Raw genomic sequence first — 16,536 nt, 5'->3', positions numbered from 1 at the left:
TCGCAGAGATTTGATAATGTGCTATTGCATTTGTTTTCAAAACACGATTACCGAAATGTTAGCATGTCGTAATGGCCGGTTAGCTCAGTTGGTTAGAGCGCGGTGCTAATAACGCTGAGGTCGTGGGTTCGATCCCCATATCGGCCAGTCTTTATTTTGTGTGTCTGTTGAACACCATTGCCGGCATTTGATTGCATCAACGTTTGGATATTGAAATTTAAAATACGCTGTTGCTCGAGTGTAAAATTGTGAGAATGGTGCGACGAATGGCATCGTGGGAATCATCTGCATGTAGGTCACTCAAAATGCTTTGCGTACTCTTGAACGCTATTGGCTGATATTACTACCAGCATCTTGTGGGTAAGAGACGTTGCATTCTGCAAGCACTTAGTTATGCGACCTTAAAATAGTTAGAATAAAACTCTGTATTTCAAATTATGTAACAACAGTCGTCAATCACCTTTTTGAAACGCAGAGATTTGATAATGTGCTATTGCATTTATTTTCAAAATATGATTATAGAAATTCTAGCATGACGTAATGGCCAGTTAGCTCATTTGTTTAGAGCGCGGTGCTAATAACGCTGAGGTCATGGGTTCCATCCCCATATCGGCCAGTCTTTATTTTGTGTGTCTGTTGAACACCATTGGCGGCATCGGTTGCATCAACGTTTAGAAAATGAAATTTGAAATCCGATGTTGCTCGAATGTAAAATTGTGAGAATAGTGCGACGAATGGCATCATGGGAATCATCTGCATGTAGGTCACTCAAAATAATTTGCGTTCTCTTGAACGCTATTGGCTGACTTTACTCCCAGCATTTTGTGGTTAATAGAAGTTAGAATTCTGCAAGCACTTAGTTATGCGACCTTGAAATAGTTAGAATAAAACATCGAATTTCAAATTACGAAACAACAGCCTTCAATAACCACTTCCAAACGCACAGATTTTATAATGTGCTATTGTATTTGTTTTCAAAACACGATTACCGAAATGTTAGCATGTCGTAATGGCCGGTTAGCTCAGTTGGTTAGAGCGCGGTGCTAATAACGCTGAGGTCGTGGCTTCGATCCCCATATCGGCCAGTCTTTATTTTGTGTGTCTGTTGAACACCATTGGAGGCAATTGATTGCATCAACGTTTGGATATTGAAATTTAAAATACGCTGTTGCTCGAGTGTAAAATTGTGAGAATGGTGCGACGAATGGCATCGTGGGAGTCATCTGCATGTAGGTCACTCAAAATGCTTTGCGTACTCTTGAACGCTATTGGCTGATTCTACTACCAGCATCTTGTGGGTAATAGACGTTGCATTCTGCAAGCACTTAGTTATGCGACCTTGAAATAGTTAGAATAAAACAGCGAATTTCAAATTACGAAACAACAGCCTTCAATAACCACTTCCAAACGCACAGATTTTATAATGTGCTATTGCATTTGTTTTCAAAACACGATTACTGAAATTTTGGCATGTTGTAATGGCCGGTTAGCTCAGTTGGTTAGAGCGCGGTGCTAATAACGCTGAGGTTGTCGGTTCGATCCCCATATCGGCCAGTCTTTATTTTGTGTGTCTGTTGAACACCATTGGCCGCATTTGGTTGCATCAACGTTTGGATATTGAAATTTAAAATCCGCTGTTGCTCGAGTGTAAAATTGTGAGAATAGTGCGACGAATGGCATCGTGGGAATCATCTGCATGTAGGTCACTCAAAATGCTTTGCGTTCTCTTGAACGCTATTGGCTTATTTTACTACCAGCATCTTGTGGGTAATAGACGTTGCATTCTGCAAGCACTTAGTTATGCGACCTTAAAATAGTTAGAATAAAACTCTGTATTTCAAATTATGTAACAACAGTCGTCAATAACCTTTTCGAAACGCAGAGATTTGATAATGTGCTATTGCATTTGTTTTCAAAGTACGATTATAGAAATTCTAGCATGACGTAATGGCCGGTTAGCTCAGTTGGTTAGAGCGCGGTGCTAATAACGCTGAAGTCGTGGGTTCGATCCCCATGTCGGCCAGTCTTTATTTTGTGTGTCTGTTGAACACCATTGGCGGCATTTGATTGCATCAACGTTTGGATATTGAAATTTAAAATCCGCTGTTGCTCTAGTGTAAAATTGTGAGAATGGTGCGACGAATGGCATCTTGGGAATCATCTGCATGTAGGTCACTCAAAATGCTTTGCGTACTCTTGAACGCTATTGGCTGATTCTACTACCAGCATCTTGTGGGTAATAGACGTTGCATTCTGCAAGCACTTAGTTATGCGACCTTGAAATAGTTAGAATAAAACAGCGAAATTCAAAATACGAAACAACAGTCTTCAATAAGCACTTCGAATCGCACAAATTTTATAATGTGCTATTGCATTTGTTTTCAAAATACGATTATAGAAATTCTAGCATGACGTAATGGCCGGTTAGCTCAGTTGGTTAGAGCGCGGTGCTAATAACGCTGAGGTCGTGGGTTCGATCCCCATATCGGCCAGTCTTTATTTTGTGTGTCTGTTGAACACCATTGGCGGCATCGGTTGCATCAACGTTTAGAAAATGAAATTTGAAATCCGATGTTGCTCGAATGTAAAATTGTGAGAATAGTGCGACGAATGGCATCATGGGAATCATCTGCATGTAGGTCACTCAAAATGCTTTGCGTTCTCTTGAACGCTATTGGCTGAATTTACTCCCAGCATTTTGTGGGTAATAGACGTTGCATTCTGCAAGCACTTAGTTATGCTTCCTTAAACTAGTTAAAATAATACAGCGAATTTCAAATTACGAAATATCAGCCTTCAATAACCACTTCGAACGACACAGATTTAATAATGTGCTATCGTATTTGTTTTCAAAGCACGATTACCGAAATTTTAGCATGTCGTAATGGCCGGTTAGCTCAGTTGGTTAGAGCGCGGTGCTAATAACGCTGAGGTCGTGGGTTCCATCCCCATATCGGCAAGTCTTTATTTTGTGTGTCTGTTGAACACCAGTGGCGGCATTTGATTGCATCAACGTTTGGATATTGAAATTTAAAATACGCTGTTGCTCGAGTGTAAAATTGTGAGAATGGTGCGACGAATGGCATCGTGGAAATCATCTGCATGTAGGTCACTCAAAATGCTTTGCGTACTCTTGAACGCTATTGGCTGATTCTACTACCAGCATCTTGTGGGTAATAGACGTTGCATTCTGCAAGCACTTAGTTATGCGTCCTTAAACTAGTTACAATAATACAGCGAATTTCAAATTACGAAATATCAGCCTTCAATAACCACTTCGAACGACACAGATTTAATAATGTGCTATCGTATTTGTTTTCAAAACACGATTAGCGAAATTTTAGCATGTCGTAATGGCCGGTTAGCTCAGTTGGTTAGAGCGCGGTGCTAATAACGCTGAGGTCGTTGGTTCCATCCCCATATCGGCCAGTCTTTATTTTGTGTGTCTGTTGAACACCATTGGCGGCATTTGATTTCATCAACGTTTGGATACTGAAATTAAAAATACGCTGTTGCTCGAGTGTAAAATTGTGAGAGTGGTGCGACGAATGGCATCGTGGGAATCATCTGCATGTAGGTCACTCAAAATGCTTTGCGTACTCTTGAACGCTATTGGCTGATTCTACTACCAGCATCTTGTGGGTAATAGACGTTGCATTCTCCAAGTACTTAGTTATGCGACCTTAAAATAGTTAGAATGAAACAGCGAATTTCAAATTACAAAACAACAGCCTTCAATAACCACTTCGAAACGCACAGATTTAATAATGTGCAATTGCATTTGTTTTCAAAACACGATTACTGAAATTTTGGCATGTCGTAATGGCCGGTTAGCTCATTTGTTTAGAGCGCGCTGCTAATAACGCTGAGGTCGTGGGTTCGATCCCCATATCGGCCAGTCTTTATTTTGTGTGTCTGTTGAACACCAGTGGCGGCATTTGATTGCATCAACGTTTGGATATTGAAATTTAAAATACGCTGTTGCTCGAGTGTAAAATTGTGAGAATGGTGCGACGAATGGCATCGTGGAAATCATCTGCATGTAGGTCACTCAAAACGCTTTGCGTACTCTTGAACGCTATTGGCTGATTCTACTACCAGCATCTTGTGGGTAATAGACGTTGCATTCTGCAAGCACTTAGTTATGCGTCCTTAAACTAGTTACAATAATACAGCGAATTTCAAATTACGAAATATCAGCCTTCAATAACCACTTCGAACGACACAGATTTAATAATGTACTATCGTATTTGTTTTCAAAACACGATTACCGAAATTTTAGCATGTCGTAATGGCCGGTTAGCTCAGTTGGTTAGAGCGCGGTGCTAATAACGCTGAGGTCGTTGGTTCGATCCCCATATCGGCCAGTCTTTATTTTGTGTGTCTGTTGAACACCATTGGCGGCATTTGATTGCATCAACGTTTGGATATTGAAATTAAAAATACGCTGTTGCTCGAGTGTAATATTGTGAGAGTGGTGCGACGAATGGCATCGTGGGAATCATCTGCATGTAGGTCACTCAAAATGCTTTGCGTACTCTTGAACGCTATTGGCTGATTCTACTACCAGCATCTTGTGGGTAATAGACGTTGCATTCTGCAAGCACTTAGTTATGCGACCTTGAAATAGTTAGAATAAAACAGCGAAATTCAAAATACGAAACAACAGTCTTCAATAAGCACTTCGAATCGCACAAATTTTATAATGTGCTATTGCATTTGTTTTCAAAATACGATTATAGAAATTCTAGCATGACGTAATGGCCGGTTAGCTCAGTTGGTTAGAGCGCGGTGCTAATAACGCTGAGGTCGTGGGTTCGATCCCCATATCGGCCAGTCTTTATTTTGTGTGTCTGTTGAACACCATTGGCGGCATCGGTTGCATCAACGTTTAGAAAATGAAATTTGAAATCCGATGTTGCTCGAATGTAAAATTGTGAGAATAGTGCGACGAATGGCATCATGGGAATCATCTGCATGTAGGTCACTCAAAATGCTTTGCGTTCTCTTGAACGCTATTGGCTGAATTTACTCCCAGCATTTTGTGGGTAATAGACGTTGCATTCTGCAAGCACTTAGTTATGCTTCCTTAAACTAGTTAAAATAATACAGCGAATTTCAAATTACGAAATATCAGCCTTCAATAACCACTTCGAACGACACAGATTTAATAATGTGCTATCGTATTTGTTTTCAAAGCACGATTACCGAAATTTTAGCATGTCGTAATGGCCGGTTAGCTCAGTTGGTTAGAGCGCGGTGCTAATAACGCTGAGGTCGTGGGTTCCATCCCCATATCGGCAAGTCTTTATTTTGTGTGTCTGTTGAACACCAGTGGCGGCATTTGATTGCATCAACGTTTGGATATTGAAATTTAAAATACGCTGTTGCTCGAGTGTAAAATTGTGAGAATGGTGCGACGAATGGCATCGTGGAAATCATCTGCATGTAGGTCACTCAAAATGCTCTGCGTACTCTTAAACGCTATTGGCTGATTCTACTACCAGCATCTTGTGGGTAATAGACGTTGCATTCTGCAAGCACTTAGTTATGCGTCCTTAAACTAGTTACAATAATACAGCGAATTTCAAATTACGAAATATCAGCCTTCAATAACCACTTCGAACGACACAGATTTAATAATGTGCTATCGTATTTGTTTTCAAAACACGATTAGCGAAATTTTAGCATGTCGTAATGGCCGGTTAGCTCAGTTGGTTAGAGCGCGGTGCTATTAACGCTGAGGTCGTTGGTTCCATCCCCATATCGGCCAGTCTTTATTTTGTGTGTCTGTTGAACACCATTGGCGGCATTTGATTTCATCAACGTTTGGATACTGAAATTAAAAATACGCTGTTGCTCGAGTGTAAAATTGTGAGAGTGGTGCGACGAATGGCATCGTGGGAATCATCTGCATGTAGGTCACTCAAAATGCTTTGCGTACTCTTGAACGCTATTGGCTGATTCTACTACCAGCATCTTGTGGGTAATAGACGTTGCATTCTCCAAGTACTTAGTTATGCGACCTTAAAATAGTTAGAATGAAACAGCGAATTTCAAATTACAAAACAACAGCCTTCAATAACCACTTCGAAACGCACAGATTTAATAATGTGCAATTGCATTTGTTTTCAAAACACGATTACTGAAATTTTGGCATGTCGTAATGGCCGGTTAGCTCATTGGTTTAGAGCGCGCTGCTAATAACGCTGAGGTCGTGGGTTCGATCCCCATATCGGCCAGTCTTTATTTTGTGTGTCTGTTGAACACCAGTGGCGGCATTTGATTGCATCAACGTTTGGATATTGAAATTTAAAATACGCTGTTGCTCGAGTGTAAAATTGTGAGAATGGTGCGACGAATGGCATCGTGGAAATCATCTGCATGTAGGTCACTCAAAACGCTTTGCGTACTCTTGAACGCTATTGGCTGATTCTACTACCAGCATCTTGTGGGTAATAGACGTTGCATTCTGCAAGCACTTAGTTATGCGTCCTTAAACTAGTTACAATAATACAGCGAATTTCAAATTACGAAATATCAGCCTTCAATAACCACTTCGAACGACACAGATTTAATAATGTACTATCGTATTTGTTTTCAAAACACGATTACCGAAATTTTAGCATGTCGTAATGGCCGGTTAGCTCAGTTGGTTAGAGCGCGGTGCTAATAACGCTGAGGTCGTTGGTTCGATCCCCATATCGGCCAGTCTTTATTTTGTGTGTCTGTTGAACACCATTGGCGGCATTTGATTGCATCAACGTTTGGATATTGAAATTAAAAATACGCTGTTGCTCGAGTGTAATATTGTGAGAGTGGTGCGACGAATGGCATCGTGGGAATCATCTGCATGTAGGTCACTCAAAATGCTTTGCGTACTCTTGAACGCTATTGGCTGATTCTACTACCAGCATCTTGTGGGTAATAGACGTTGCATTCTACAAGTACTTAGTTATGCGACCTTAAAATAGTTAGAATGAAACAGCGAATTTCAAATTACAAAACAACAGCCTTCAATAACCACTTCGAAACGCACAGATTTAATAATGTGCAATTGCATTTGTTTTCAAAACACGATTACTGAAATTTTGGCATGTCGTAATGGCCGGTTAGCTCATTGGTTTAGAGCGCGCTGCTAATAACGCTGAGGTCGTGGGTTCGATCCCCATATCGGCCAGTCTTTATTTTGTGTGTCTGTTGAACACCAGTGGCGGCATTTGATTGCATCAACGTTTGGATATTGAAATTTAAAATACGCTGTTGCTCGAGTGTAAAATTGTGAGAATGGTGCGACGAATGGCATCGTGGAAATCATCTGCATGTAGGTCACTCAAAACGCTTTGCGTACTCTTGAACGCTATTGGCTGATTCTACTACCAGCATCTTGTGGGTAATAGACGTTGCATTCTGCAAGCACTTAGTTATGCGACCTTGAAATAGTTAGAATAAAACAGCGAAATTCAAAATACGAAACAACAGTCTTCAATAAGCACTTCGAATCGCACAAATTTTATAATGTGCTATTGCATTTGTTTTCAAAATACGATTATAGAAATTCAAGCATGACGTAATGGCCGGTTAGCTCAGTTGGTTAGAGCGCGGTGCTAATAACGCTGAGGTCGTGGGTTCGATCCCCATATCGGCCAGTCTTTATTTTGTGTGTCTGTTGAACACCATTGGCGGCATCGGTTGCATCAACGTTTAGAAAATGAAATTTGAAATCCGATGTTGCTCGAATGTAAAATTGTGAGAATAGTGCGACGAATGGCATCATGGGAATCATCTGCATGTAGGTCACTCAAAATGCTTTGCGTTCTCTTGAACGCTATTGGCTGAATTTACTCCCAGCATTTTGTGGGTAATAGACGTTGCATTCTGCAAGCACTTAGTTATGCTTCCTTAAACTAGTTAAAATAATACAGCGAATTTCAAATTACGAAATATCAGCCTTCAATAACCACTTCGAACGACACAGATTTAATAATGTGCTATCGTATTTGTTTTCAAAGCACGATTACCGAAATTTTAGCATGTCGTAATGGCCGGTTAGCTCAGTTGGTTAGAGCGCGGTGCTAATAACGCTGAAGTCGTGGGTTCCATCCCCATATCGGCAAGTCTTTATTTTGTGTGTCTGTTGAACACCAGTGGCGGCATTTGATTGCATCAACGTTTGGATATTGAAATTTAAAATACGCTGTTGCTCGAGTGTAAAATTGTGAGAATGGTGCGACGAATGGCATCGTGGAAATCATCTGCATGTAGGTCACTCAAAATGCTCTGCGTACTCTTAAACGCTATTGGCTGATTCTACTACCAGCATCTTGTGGGTAATAGACGTTGCATTCTGCAAGCACTTAGTTATGCGTCCTTAAACTAGTTACAATAATACAGCGAATTTCAAATTACGAAATATCAGCCTTCAATAACCACTTCGAACGACACAGATTTAATAATGTGCTATCGTATTTGTTTTCAAAACACGATTAGCGAAATTTTAGCATGTCGTAATGGCCGGTTAGCTCAGTTGGTTAGAGCGCGGTGCTAATAACGCTGAGGTCGTTGGTTCCATCCCCATATCGGCCAGTCTTTATTTTGTGTGTCTGTTGAACACCATTGGCGGCATTTGATTTCATCAACGTTTGGATACTGAAATTAAAAATACGCTGTTGCTCGAGTGTAAAATTGTGAGAGTGGTGCGACGAATGGCATCGTGGGAATCATCTGCATGTAGGTCACTCAAAATGCTTTGCGTACTCTTGAACGCTATTGGCTGATTCTACTACCAGCATCTTGTGGGTAATAGACGTTGCATTCTCCAAGTACTTAGTTATGCGACCTTAAAATAGTTAGAATGAAACAGCGAATTTCAAATTACAAAACAACAGCCTTCAATAACCACTTCGAAACGCACAGATTTAATAATGTGCAATTGCATTTGTTTTCAAAACACGATTACTGAAATTTTGGCATGTCGTAATGGCCGGTTAGCTCATTGGTTTAGAGCGCGCTGCTAATAACGCTGAGGTCGTGGGTTCGATCCCCATATCGGCCAGTCTTTATTTTGTGTGTCTGTTGAACACCAGTGGCGGCATTTGATTGCATCAACGTTTGGATATTGAAATTTAAAATACGCTGTTGCTCGAGTGTAAAATTGTGAGAATGGTGCGACGAATGGCATCGTGGAAATCATCTGCATGTAGGTCACTCAAAACGCTTTGCGTACTCTTGAACGCTATTGGCTGATTCTACTACCAGCATCTTGTGGGTAATAGACGTTGCATTCTGCAAGCACTTAGTTATGCGTCCTTAAACTAGTTACAATAATACAGCGAATTTCAAATTACGAAATATCAGCCTTCAATAACCACTTCGAACGACACAGATTTAATAATGTACTATCGTATTTGTTTTCAAAACACGATTACCGAAATTTTAGCATGTCGTAATGGCCGGTTAGCTCAGTTGGTTAGAGCGCGGTGCTAATAACGCTGAGGTCGTTGGTTCGATCCCCATATCGGCCAGTCTTTATTTTGTGTGTCTGTTGAACACCATTGGCGGCATTTGATTGCATCAACGTTTGAATATTGAAATTAAAAATACGCTGTTGCTCGAGTGTAATATTGTGAGAGTGGTGCGACGAATGGCATCGTGGGAATCATCTGCATGTAGGTCACTCAAAATGCTTTGCGTACTCTTGAACGCTATTGGCTGATTCTACTACCAGCATCTTGTGGGTAATAGACGTTGCATTCTGCAAGCACTTAGTTATGCGACCTTAAAATAGTTAGAATAAAACTCTGTATTTCAAATTATGTAACAACAGTCGTCAATAATCTTTTTGAAACGCAGAGATTTGATAATGTGCTATTGCATTTGTTTTCAAAATACGATTATAGAAATTCTAGCATGTCGTAATGGCCGGTTAGCTCAGTTGGTTAGAGCGCGGTGCTAATAACGCTGAGGTCGTTGGTTCGATCCCCATATCGGCCAGTCTTTATTTTGTGTGTCTGTTGAACACCATTGGCGGCATCGGTTGCATCAACGTTTAGAAAATGAAATTTGAAATCCGATGTTGCTCGAATGTAAAATTGTGAGAATAGTGCGACGAATGGCATCATGGGAATCATCTGCATGTAGGTCACTCAAAATAATTTGCGTTCTCTTGAACGCTATTGGCTGACTTTACTCCCAGCATTTTGTGGTTAATAGAAGTTAGAATTCTGCAAGCACTTAGTTATGCGACCTTGAAATAGTTAGAATAAAACATCGAATTTCAAATTACGAAACAACAGCCTTCAATAACCACTTCCAAACGCACAGATTTTATAATGTGCTATTGTATTTGTTTTCAAAACACGATTACCGAAATGTTAGCATGTCGTAATGGCCGGTTAGCTCAGTTGGTTAGAGCGCGGTGCTAATAACGCTGAGGTCGTGGCTTCGATCCCCATATCGGCCAGTCTTTATTTTGTGTGTCTGTTGAACACCATTGGAGGCAATTGATTGCATCAACGTTTGGATATTGAAATTTAAAATACGCTGTTGCTCGAGTGTAAAATTGTGAGAATGGTGCGACGAATGGCATCGTGGGAGTCATCTGCATGTAGGTCACTCAAAATGCTTTGCGTACTCTTGAACGCTATTGGCTGATTCTACTACCAGCATCTTGTGGGTAATAGACGTTGCATTCTGCAAGCACTTAGTTATGCGACCTTGAAATAGTTAGAATAAAACAGCGAAACTAAAATTACGAAACAACAGTCTTCAATAAGCACTTCGAATCGCACAGATTTAATAATATGCTATTGTATTTGTTTTCGAAACACGATTACCGAAAATATAGCATGACGTAACGGCCGGTTAGCTCAGTTGGTTAGAGCGCGGTGCTAATAACGCTGAGGTCGTGGGTTCGATCCCCATATCGGCCAGTCTTTATTTTGTGTGTCTGTTGAACACCATTGGCGGCATTTGGTTGCATCAACGTTTGGATATTGAAATTTAAAATCCGCTGTTGCTCGAGTGTAAAATTGTGAGAATAGTGCGACGAATGGCATCGTGGGAATCATCTGCATGTAGGTCACTCAAAATGCTTTGCGTACTCTTGAACGCTATTGGCTGACTTTACTCCCAGCATTTTGTGGTTAATAGAAGTTGCATTCTGCAAGCACTTAGTTATGCGACCTTGAAATAGTTAGAATAAAACAGCGAATTTCAAATTACGAAACAACAGCCTTCAATAACCACTTCCAAACGCACAGATTTTATAATGTGCTATTGTATTTGTTTTCAAAACACGATTACCGAAATGTTAGCATGTCGTAATGGCCGGTTAGCTCAGTTGGTTAGAGCGCGGTGCTAATAACGCTGAGGTCGTGGGTTCGATCCCCATATCGGCCCAGTCTTTATTTTGTGTGTCTGTTGAACACCATTGGCGGCATTTGATTGCATAAACGTTTGGATATTGAAATTTAAAATACTCTGTTGCTCGAGTGTAAAATTGTGAGAATGGTGCGACGAATGGCATCGTGGGAATCATCTGCATGTAGGTCACTCAAAATGCTTTGCGTACTCTTGAACGCTATTGGCTGATTCTACTACCTGCATCTTGTGTGTAATAGACGTTGCATTCTGCAAGCACTTAGTTATGCGACCTTGAAATAGTTAGAATAAAACAGCGAAACTAAAATTACGAAACAACAGTCTTCAATAAGCACTTCGAATCGCACAGATTTAATAATATGCTATTGTATTTGTTTTCGAAACACGATTACCGAAAATATAGCATGACGTAACGGCCGGTTAGCTCATTTGTTTAGAGCGCGCTGCTAATAACGCTGAGGTCGTGGGTCGATCCCCATACCGGCCTGTCTTCATTTTGCGGATCTGTTGAACACCATTGGCGGCATTCGGTTGCATCAACGTTTGGAAAATGAAATTTAAAATCCGCTGTTGCTCGAATGTAAAATTGTGATAATAGTGCGACGACTGGCATCGTGGGAATCATCTGCATGTAGGTCACTCAAAATGCTTTGCGTACTCTTGAACGCTATTGGCTGATTCTACTACCTGCATCTTGTGTGTAATAGACGTTGCATTCTGCAAGCACTTAGTTATGCGACCTTGAAATAGTTAGAATAAAACAGCGAAACTAAAATTACGAAACAACAGTCTTCAATAAGCACTTCGAATCGCACAGATTTTATAATGTGCTATTGGATTTGTTTTCAAAACACGATTACCGAAATTTGAGCATGTCACAATGGCCGGTTAGCTCAGTTGGTTAGAGCGCGGTGCTAATAACGCTGAGGTCGTGGGTTCGATCCCCATATCGGCCAGTCTTTATTTTGTGTGTCTGTTGAACACCATTGGCGGCATTTGATTGCAACAACGTTTGGATATTGAAATTTAAAATCCGCTGTTGCTCTAGTGTAAAATTGTGAGAATGGTGCGACGAATGGCATCGTGGGAATTATCTGCATGTAGGTCACTCAAAATGCTTTGCGTTCTCTTGAACGCTATTGGCTGATTTTACTACCAGCATCTTGTGGGTAATAGACGTTGCATTCTCCAAGCACTTAGTTATGCGACCTTAAAATAGTTAGAATGAAACAGCGAATTTTAAATTACGAAACAACAGCCTTCAATAACCACTTCGAACCGCACAGATTTAATAATATGCTATTGTATTTGTTTTCGAAACACGATTACCGAAAATATAGCATGACGTAACGGCCGGTTAGCTCATTTGTTTAGAGCGCGCTGCTAATAACGCTGAGGTCGTGGGTTCGATCCCCATACCGGCCTGTCTTCATTTTGCGGATCTGTTGAACACCATTGGCGGCATTCGGTTGCATCAACGTTTGGAAAATGAAATTTAAAATCCGCTGTTGCTCGAATGTAAAATTGTGATAATAGTGCGACGACTGGCATCGTGGGAATCATCTGCATGTAGGTCACTCAAAATGCTTTGCGTACTCTTGAACGCTATTGGCTGATTCTACTACCTGCATCTTGTGTGTAATAGACGTTGCATTCTGCAAGCACTTAGTTATGCGACCTTGAAATAGTTAGAATAAAACAGCGAAACTAAAATTACGAAACAACAGTCTTCAATAAGCACTTCGAATCGCACAGATTTTATAATGTGCTATTGCATTTGTTTTCAAAACACGATTACCGAAATTTGAGCATGTCACAATGGCCGGTTAGCTCAGTTGGTTAGAGCGCGGTGCTAATAACGCTGAGGTCATGGGTTCGATCCCCATATCGGCCAGTCTTAATTTTGTGTGTCTGTTGAACACCATTGGCGGCATTCGGTTGCATCTACGTTTGGAAAATGAAATTTGAAATTTTTTAAATCGCAGAGATTTGATAATGTGCTATTGCATTTGTTTTCAAAACACGATTACCGAAATGTTAGCATGTCGTAATGGCCGGTTAGCTCAGTTGGTTAGAGCGCGGTGCTAATAACGCTGAGGTCGTGGGTTCGATCCCCATATCGGCCAGTCTTTATTTTGTGTGTCTGTTGAACACCATTGCCGGCATTTGATTGCATCAACGTTTGGATATTGAAATTTAAAATACGCTGTTGCTCGAGTGTAAAATTGTGAGAATGGTGCGACGAATGGCATCGTGGGAATCATCTGCATGTAGGTCACTCAAAATGCTTTGCGTACTCTTGAACGCTATTGGCTGATATTACTACCAGCATCTTGTGGGTAAGAGACGTTGCATTCTGCAAGCACTTAGTTATGCGACCTTAAAATAGTTAGAATAAAACTCTGTATTTCAAATTATGTAACAACAGTCGTCAATCACCTTTTTGAAACGCAGAGATTTGATAATGTGCTATTGCATTTATTTTCAAAATATGATTATAGAAATTCTAGCATGACGTAATGGCCAGTTAGCTCATTTGTTTAGAGCGCGGTGCTAATAACGCTGAGGTCATGGGTTCCATCCCCATATCGGCCAGTCTTTATTTTGTGTGTCTGTTGAACACCATTGGCGGCATCGGTTGCATCAACGTTTAGAAAATGAAATTTGAAATCCGATGTTGCTCGAATGTAAAATTGTGAGAATAGTGCGACGAATGGCATCATGGGAATCATCTGCATGTAGGTCACTCAAAATAATTTGCGTTCTCTTGAACGCTATTGGCTGACTTTACTCCCAGCATTTTGTGGTTAATAGAAGTTAGAATTCTGCAAGCACTTAGTTATGCGACCTTGAAATAGTTAGAATAAAACATCGAATTTCAAATTACGAAACAACAGCCTTCAATAACCACTTCCAAACGCACAGATTTTATAATGTGCTATTGTATTTGTTTTCAAAACACGATTACCGAAATGTTAGCATGTCGTAATGGCCGGTTAGCTCAGTTGGTTAGAGCGCGGTGCTAATAACGCTGAGGTCGTGGCTTCGATCCCCATATCGGCCAGTCTTTATTTTGTGTGTCTGTTGAACACCATTGGAGGCAATTGATTGCATCAACGTTTGGATATTGAAATTTAAAATACGCTGTTGCTCGAGTGTAAAATTGTGAGAATGGTGCGACGAATGGCATCGTGGGAGTCATCTGCATGTAGGTCACTCAAAATGCTTTGCGTACTCTTGAACGCTATTGGCTGATTCTACTACCAGCATCTTGTGGGTAATAGACGTTGCATTCTGCAAGCACTTAGTTATGCGACCTTGAAATAGTTAGAATAAAACAGCGAAACTAAAATTACGAAACAACAGTCTTCAATAAGCACTTCGAATCGCACAGATTTAATAATATGCTATTGTATTTGTTTTCGAAACACGATTACCGAAAATATAGCATGACGTAACGGCCGGTTAGCTCAGTTGGTTAGAGCGCGGTGCTAATAACGCTGAGGTCGTGGGTTCGATCCCCATATCGGCCAGTCTTTATTTTGTGTGTCTGTTGAACACCATTGGCGGCATTTGGTTGCATCAACGTTTGGATATTGAAATTTAAAATCCGCTGTTGCTCGAGTGTAAAATTGTGAGAATAGTGCGACGAATGGCATCGTGGGAATCATCTGCATGTAGGTCACTCAAAATGCTTTGCGTACTCTTGAACGCTATTGGCTGACTTTACTCCCAGCATTTTGTGGTTAATAGAAGTTGCATTCTGCAAGCACTTAGTTATGCGACCTTGAAATAGTTAGAATAAAACAGCGAATTTCAAATTACGAAACAACAGCCTTCAATAACCACTTCCAAACGCACAGATTTTATAATGTGCTATTGTATTTGTTTTCAAAACACGATTACCGAAATGTTAGCATGTCGTAATGGCCGGTTAGCTCAGTTGGTTAGAGCGCGGTGCTAATAACGCTGAGGTCGTGGGTTCGATCCCCATATCGGCCCAGTCTTTATTTTGTGTGTCTGTTGAACACCATTGGCGGCATTTGATTGCATAAACGTTTGGATATTGAAATTTAAAATACTCTGTTGCTCGAGTGTAAAATTGTGAGAATGGTGCGACGAATGGCATCGTGGGAATCATCTGCATGTAGGTCACTCAAAATGCTTTGCGTACTCTTGAACGCTATTGGCTGATTCTACTACCTGCATCTTGTGTGTAATAGACGTTGCATTCTGCAAGCACTTAGTTATGCGACCTTGAAATAGTTAGAATAAAACAGCGAAACTAAAATTACGAAACAACAGTCTTCAATAAGCACTTCGAATCGCACAGATTTAATAATATGCTATTGTATTTGTTTTCGAAACACGATTACCGAAAATATAGCATGACGTAACGGCCGGTTAGCTCATTTGTTTAGAGCGCGCTGCTAATAACGCTGAGGTCGTGGGTCGATCCCCATACCGGCCTGTCTTCATTTTGCGGATCTGTTGAACACCATTGGCGTCATTCGGTTGCATCAACGTTTGGAAAATGAAATTTAAAATCCGCTGTTGCTCGAATGTAAAATTGTGATAATAGTGCGACGACTGGCATCGTGGGAATCATCTGCATGTAGGTCACTCAAAATGCTTTGCGTACTCTTGAACGCTATTGGCTGATTCTACTACCTGCATCTTGTGTGTAATAGACGTTGCATTCTGCAAGCACTTAGTTATGCGACCTTGAAATAGTTAGAATAAAACAGCGAAACTAAAATTACGAAACAACAGTCTTCAATAAGCACTTCGAATCGCACAGATTTTATAATGTGCTATTGGATTTGTTTTCAAAACACGATTACCGAAATTTGAGCATGTCACAATGGCCGGTTAGCTCAGTTGGTTAGAGCGCGGTGCTAATAACGCTGAGGTCGTGGGTTCGATCCCCATATCGGCCAGTCTTTATTTTGTGTGTCTGTTGAACACCATTGGCGGCATTTGATTGCAACAACGTTTGGATATTGAAATTTAAAATCCGCTGTTGCTCTAGTGTAAAATTGTGAGAATGGTGCGACGAATGGCATCGTGGGAATTATCTGCATGTAGGTCACTCAAAATGCTTTGCGTTCTCTTGAACGCTATTGGCTGATTTTACTACCAGCATCTTGTGGG

The 16,536-nt window shown here is 40.7% G+C and overlaps 13 non-coding genes across 13 annotated transcripts; all 13 read left to right on the top strand.

Annotated features, from left to right (window-relative positions):
* Positions 1-73: 73 nt before the first annotated feature.
* Positions 74-147, top strand: TRNAI-AAU (transfer RNA isoleucine (anticodon AAU)). The gene has a single exon. It is a non-coding gene; the product is annotated as a tRNA-Ile (tRNA).
* Positions 148-2,418: 2,271 nt separating this feature from the next.
* TRNAI-AAU (transfer RNA isoleucine (anticodon AAU)) lies at positions 2,419-2,492 on the top strand. Its single transcript has one exon. It is a non-coding gene; the product is annotated as a tRNA-Ile (tRNA).
* A 2,270-nt stretch (positions 2,493-4,762) lies between these two features.
* TRNAI-AAU (transfer RNA isoleucine (anticodon AAU)) lies at positions 4,763-4,836 on the top strand. The gene has a single exon. It is a non-coding gene; the product is annotated as a tRNA-Ile (tRNA).
* An 863-nt stretch (positions 4,837-5,699) lies between these two features.
* On the top strand, positions 5,700-5,773 carry TRNAN-AUU (transfer RNA asparagine (anticodon AUU)). The gene has a single exon. It is a non-coding gene; the product is annotated as a tRNA-Asn (tRNA).
* Positions 5,774-7,575: 1,802 nt separating this feature from the next.
* On the top strand, positions 7,576-7,649 carry TRNAI-AAU (transfer RNA isoleucine (anticodon AAU)). Its single transcript has one exon. It is a non-coding gene; the product is annotated as a tRNA-Ile (tRNA).
* Positions 7,650-10,857: 3,208 nt separating this feature from the next.
* TRNAI-AAU (transfer RNA isoleucine (anticodon AAU)) lies at positions 10,858-10,931 on the top strand. The gene has a single exon. It is a non-coding gene; the product is annotated as a tRNA-Ile (tRNA).
* Positions 10,932-11,326: 395 nt separating this feature from the next.
* Positions 11,327-11,400, top strand: TRNAI-AAU (transfer RNA isoleucine (anticodon AAU)). Its single transcript has one exon. It is a non-coding gene; the product is annotated as a tRNA-Ile (tRNA).
* Positions 11,401-12,264: 864 nt separating this feature from the next.
* On the top strand, positions 12,265-12,338 carry TRNAI-AAU (transfer RNA isoleucine (anticodon AAU)). The gene has a single exon. It is a non-coding gene; the product is annotated as a tRNA-Ile (tRNA).
* Positions 12,339-13,202: 864 nt separating this feature from the next.
* On the top strand, positions 13,203-13,276 carry TRNAI-AAU (transfer RNA isoleucine (anticodon AAU)). Its single transcript has one exon. It is a non-coding gene; the product is annotated as a tRNA-Ile (tRNA).
* Positions 13,277-13,434: 158 nt separating this feature from the next.
* On the top strand, positions 13,435-13,508 carry TRNAI-AAU (transfer RNA isoleucine (anticodon AAU)). The gene has a single exon. It is a non-coding gene; the product is annotated as a tRNA-Ile (tRNA).
* A 1,333-nt stretch (positions 13,509-14,841) lies between these two features.
* TRNAI-AAU (transfer RNA isoleucine (anticodon AAU)) lies at positions 14,842-14,915 on the top strand. The gene has a single exon. It is a non-coding gene; the product is annotated as a tRNA-Ile (tRNA).
* Positions 14,916-15,310: 395 nt separating this feature from the next.
* Positions 15,311-15,384, top strand: TRNAI-AAU (transfer RNA isoleucine (anticodon AAU)). Its single transcript has one exon. It is a non-coding gene; the product is annotated as a tRNA-Ile (tRNA).
* An 864-nt stretch (positions 15,385-16,248) lies between these two features.
* On the top strand, positions 16,249-16,322 carry TRNAI-AAU (transfer RNA isoleucine (anticodon AAU)). The gene has a single exon. It is a non-coding gene; the product is annotated as a tRNA-Ile (tRNA).
* The last annotated feature ends 214 nt before the right edge of the window (positions 16,323-16,536 follow it).

Source organism: Saccoglossus kowalevskii, chromosome 2 (assembly GCF_978046115.1).
Source record: "Saccoglossus kowalevskii chromosome 2, keSacKowa6.1, whole genome shotgun sequence".
NCBI classification, from domain to species: Eukaryota; Metazoa; Hemichordata; class Enteropneusta; family Harrimaniidae; genus Saccoglossus; species Saccoglossus kowalevskii.
Note: the sequence above shows the minus strand (reverse complement) of the source record. Positions and strands in the feature narration are given on the sequence as shown.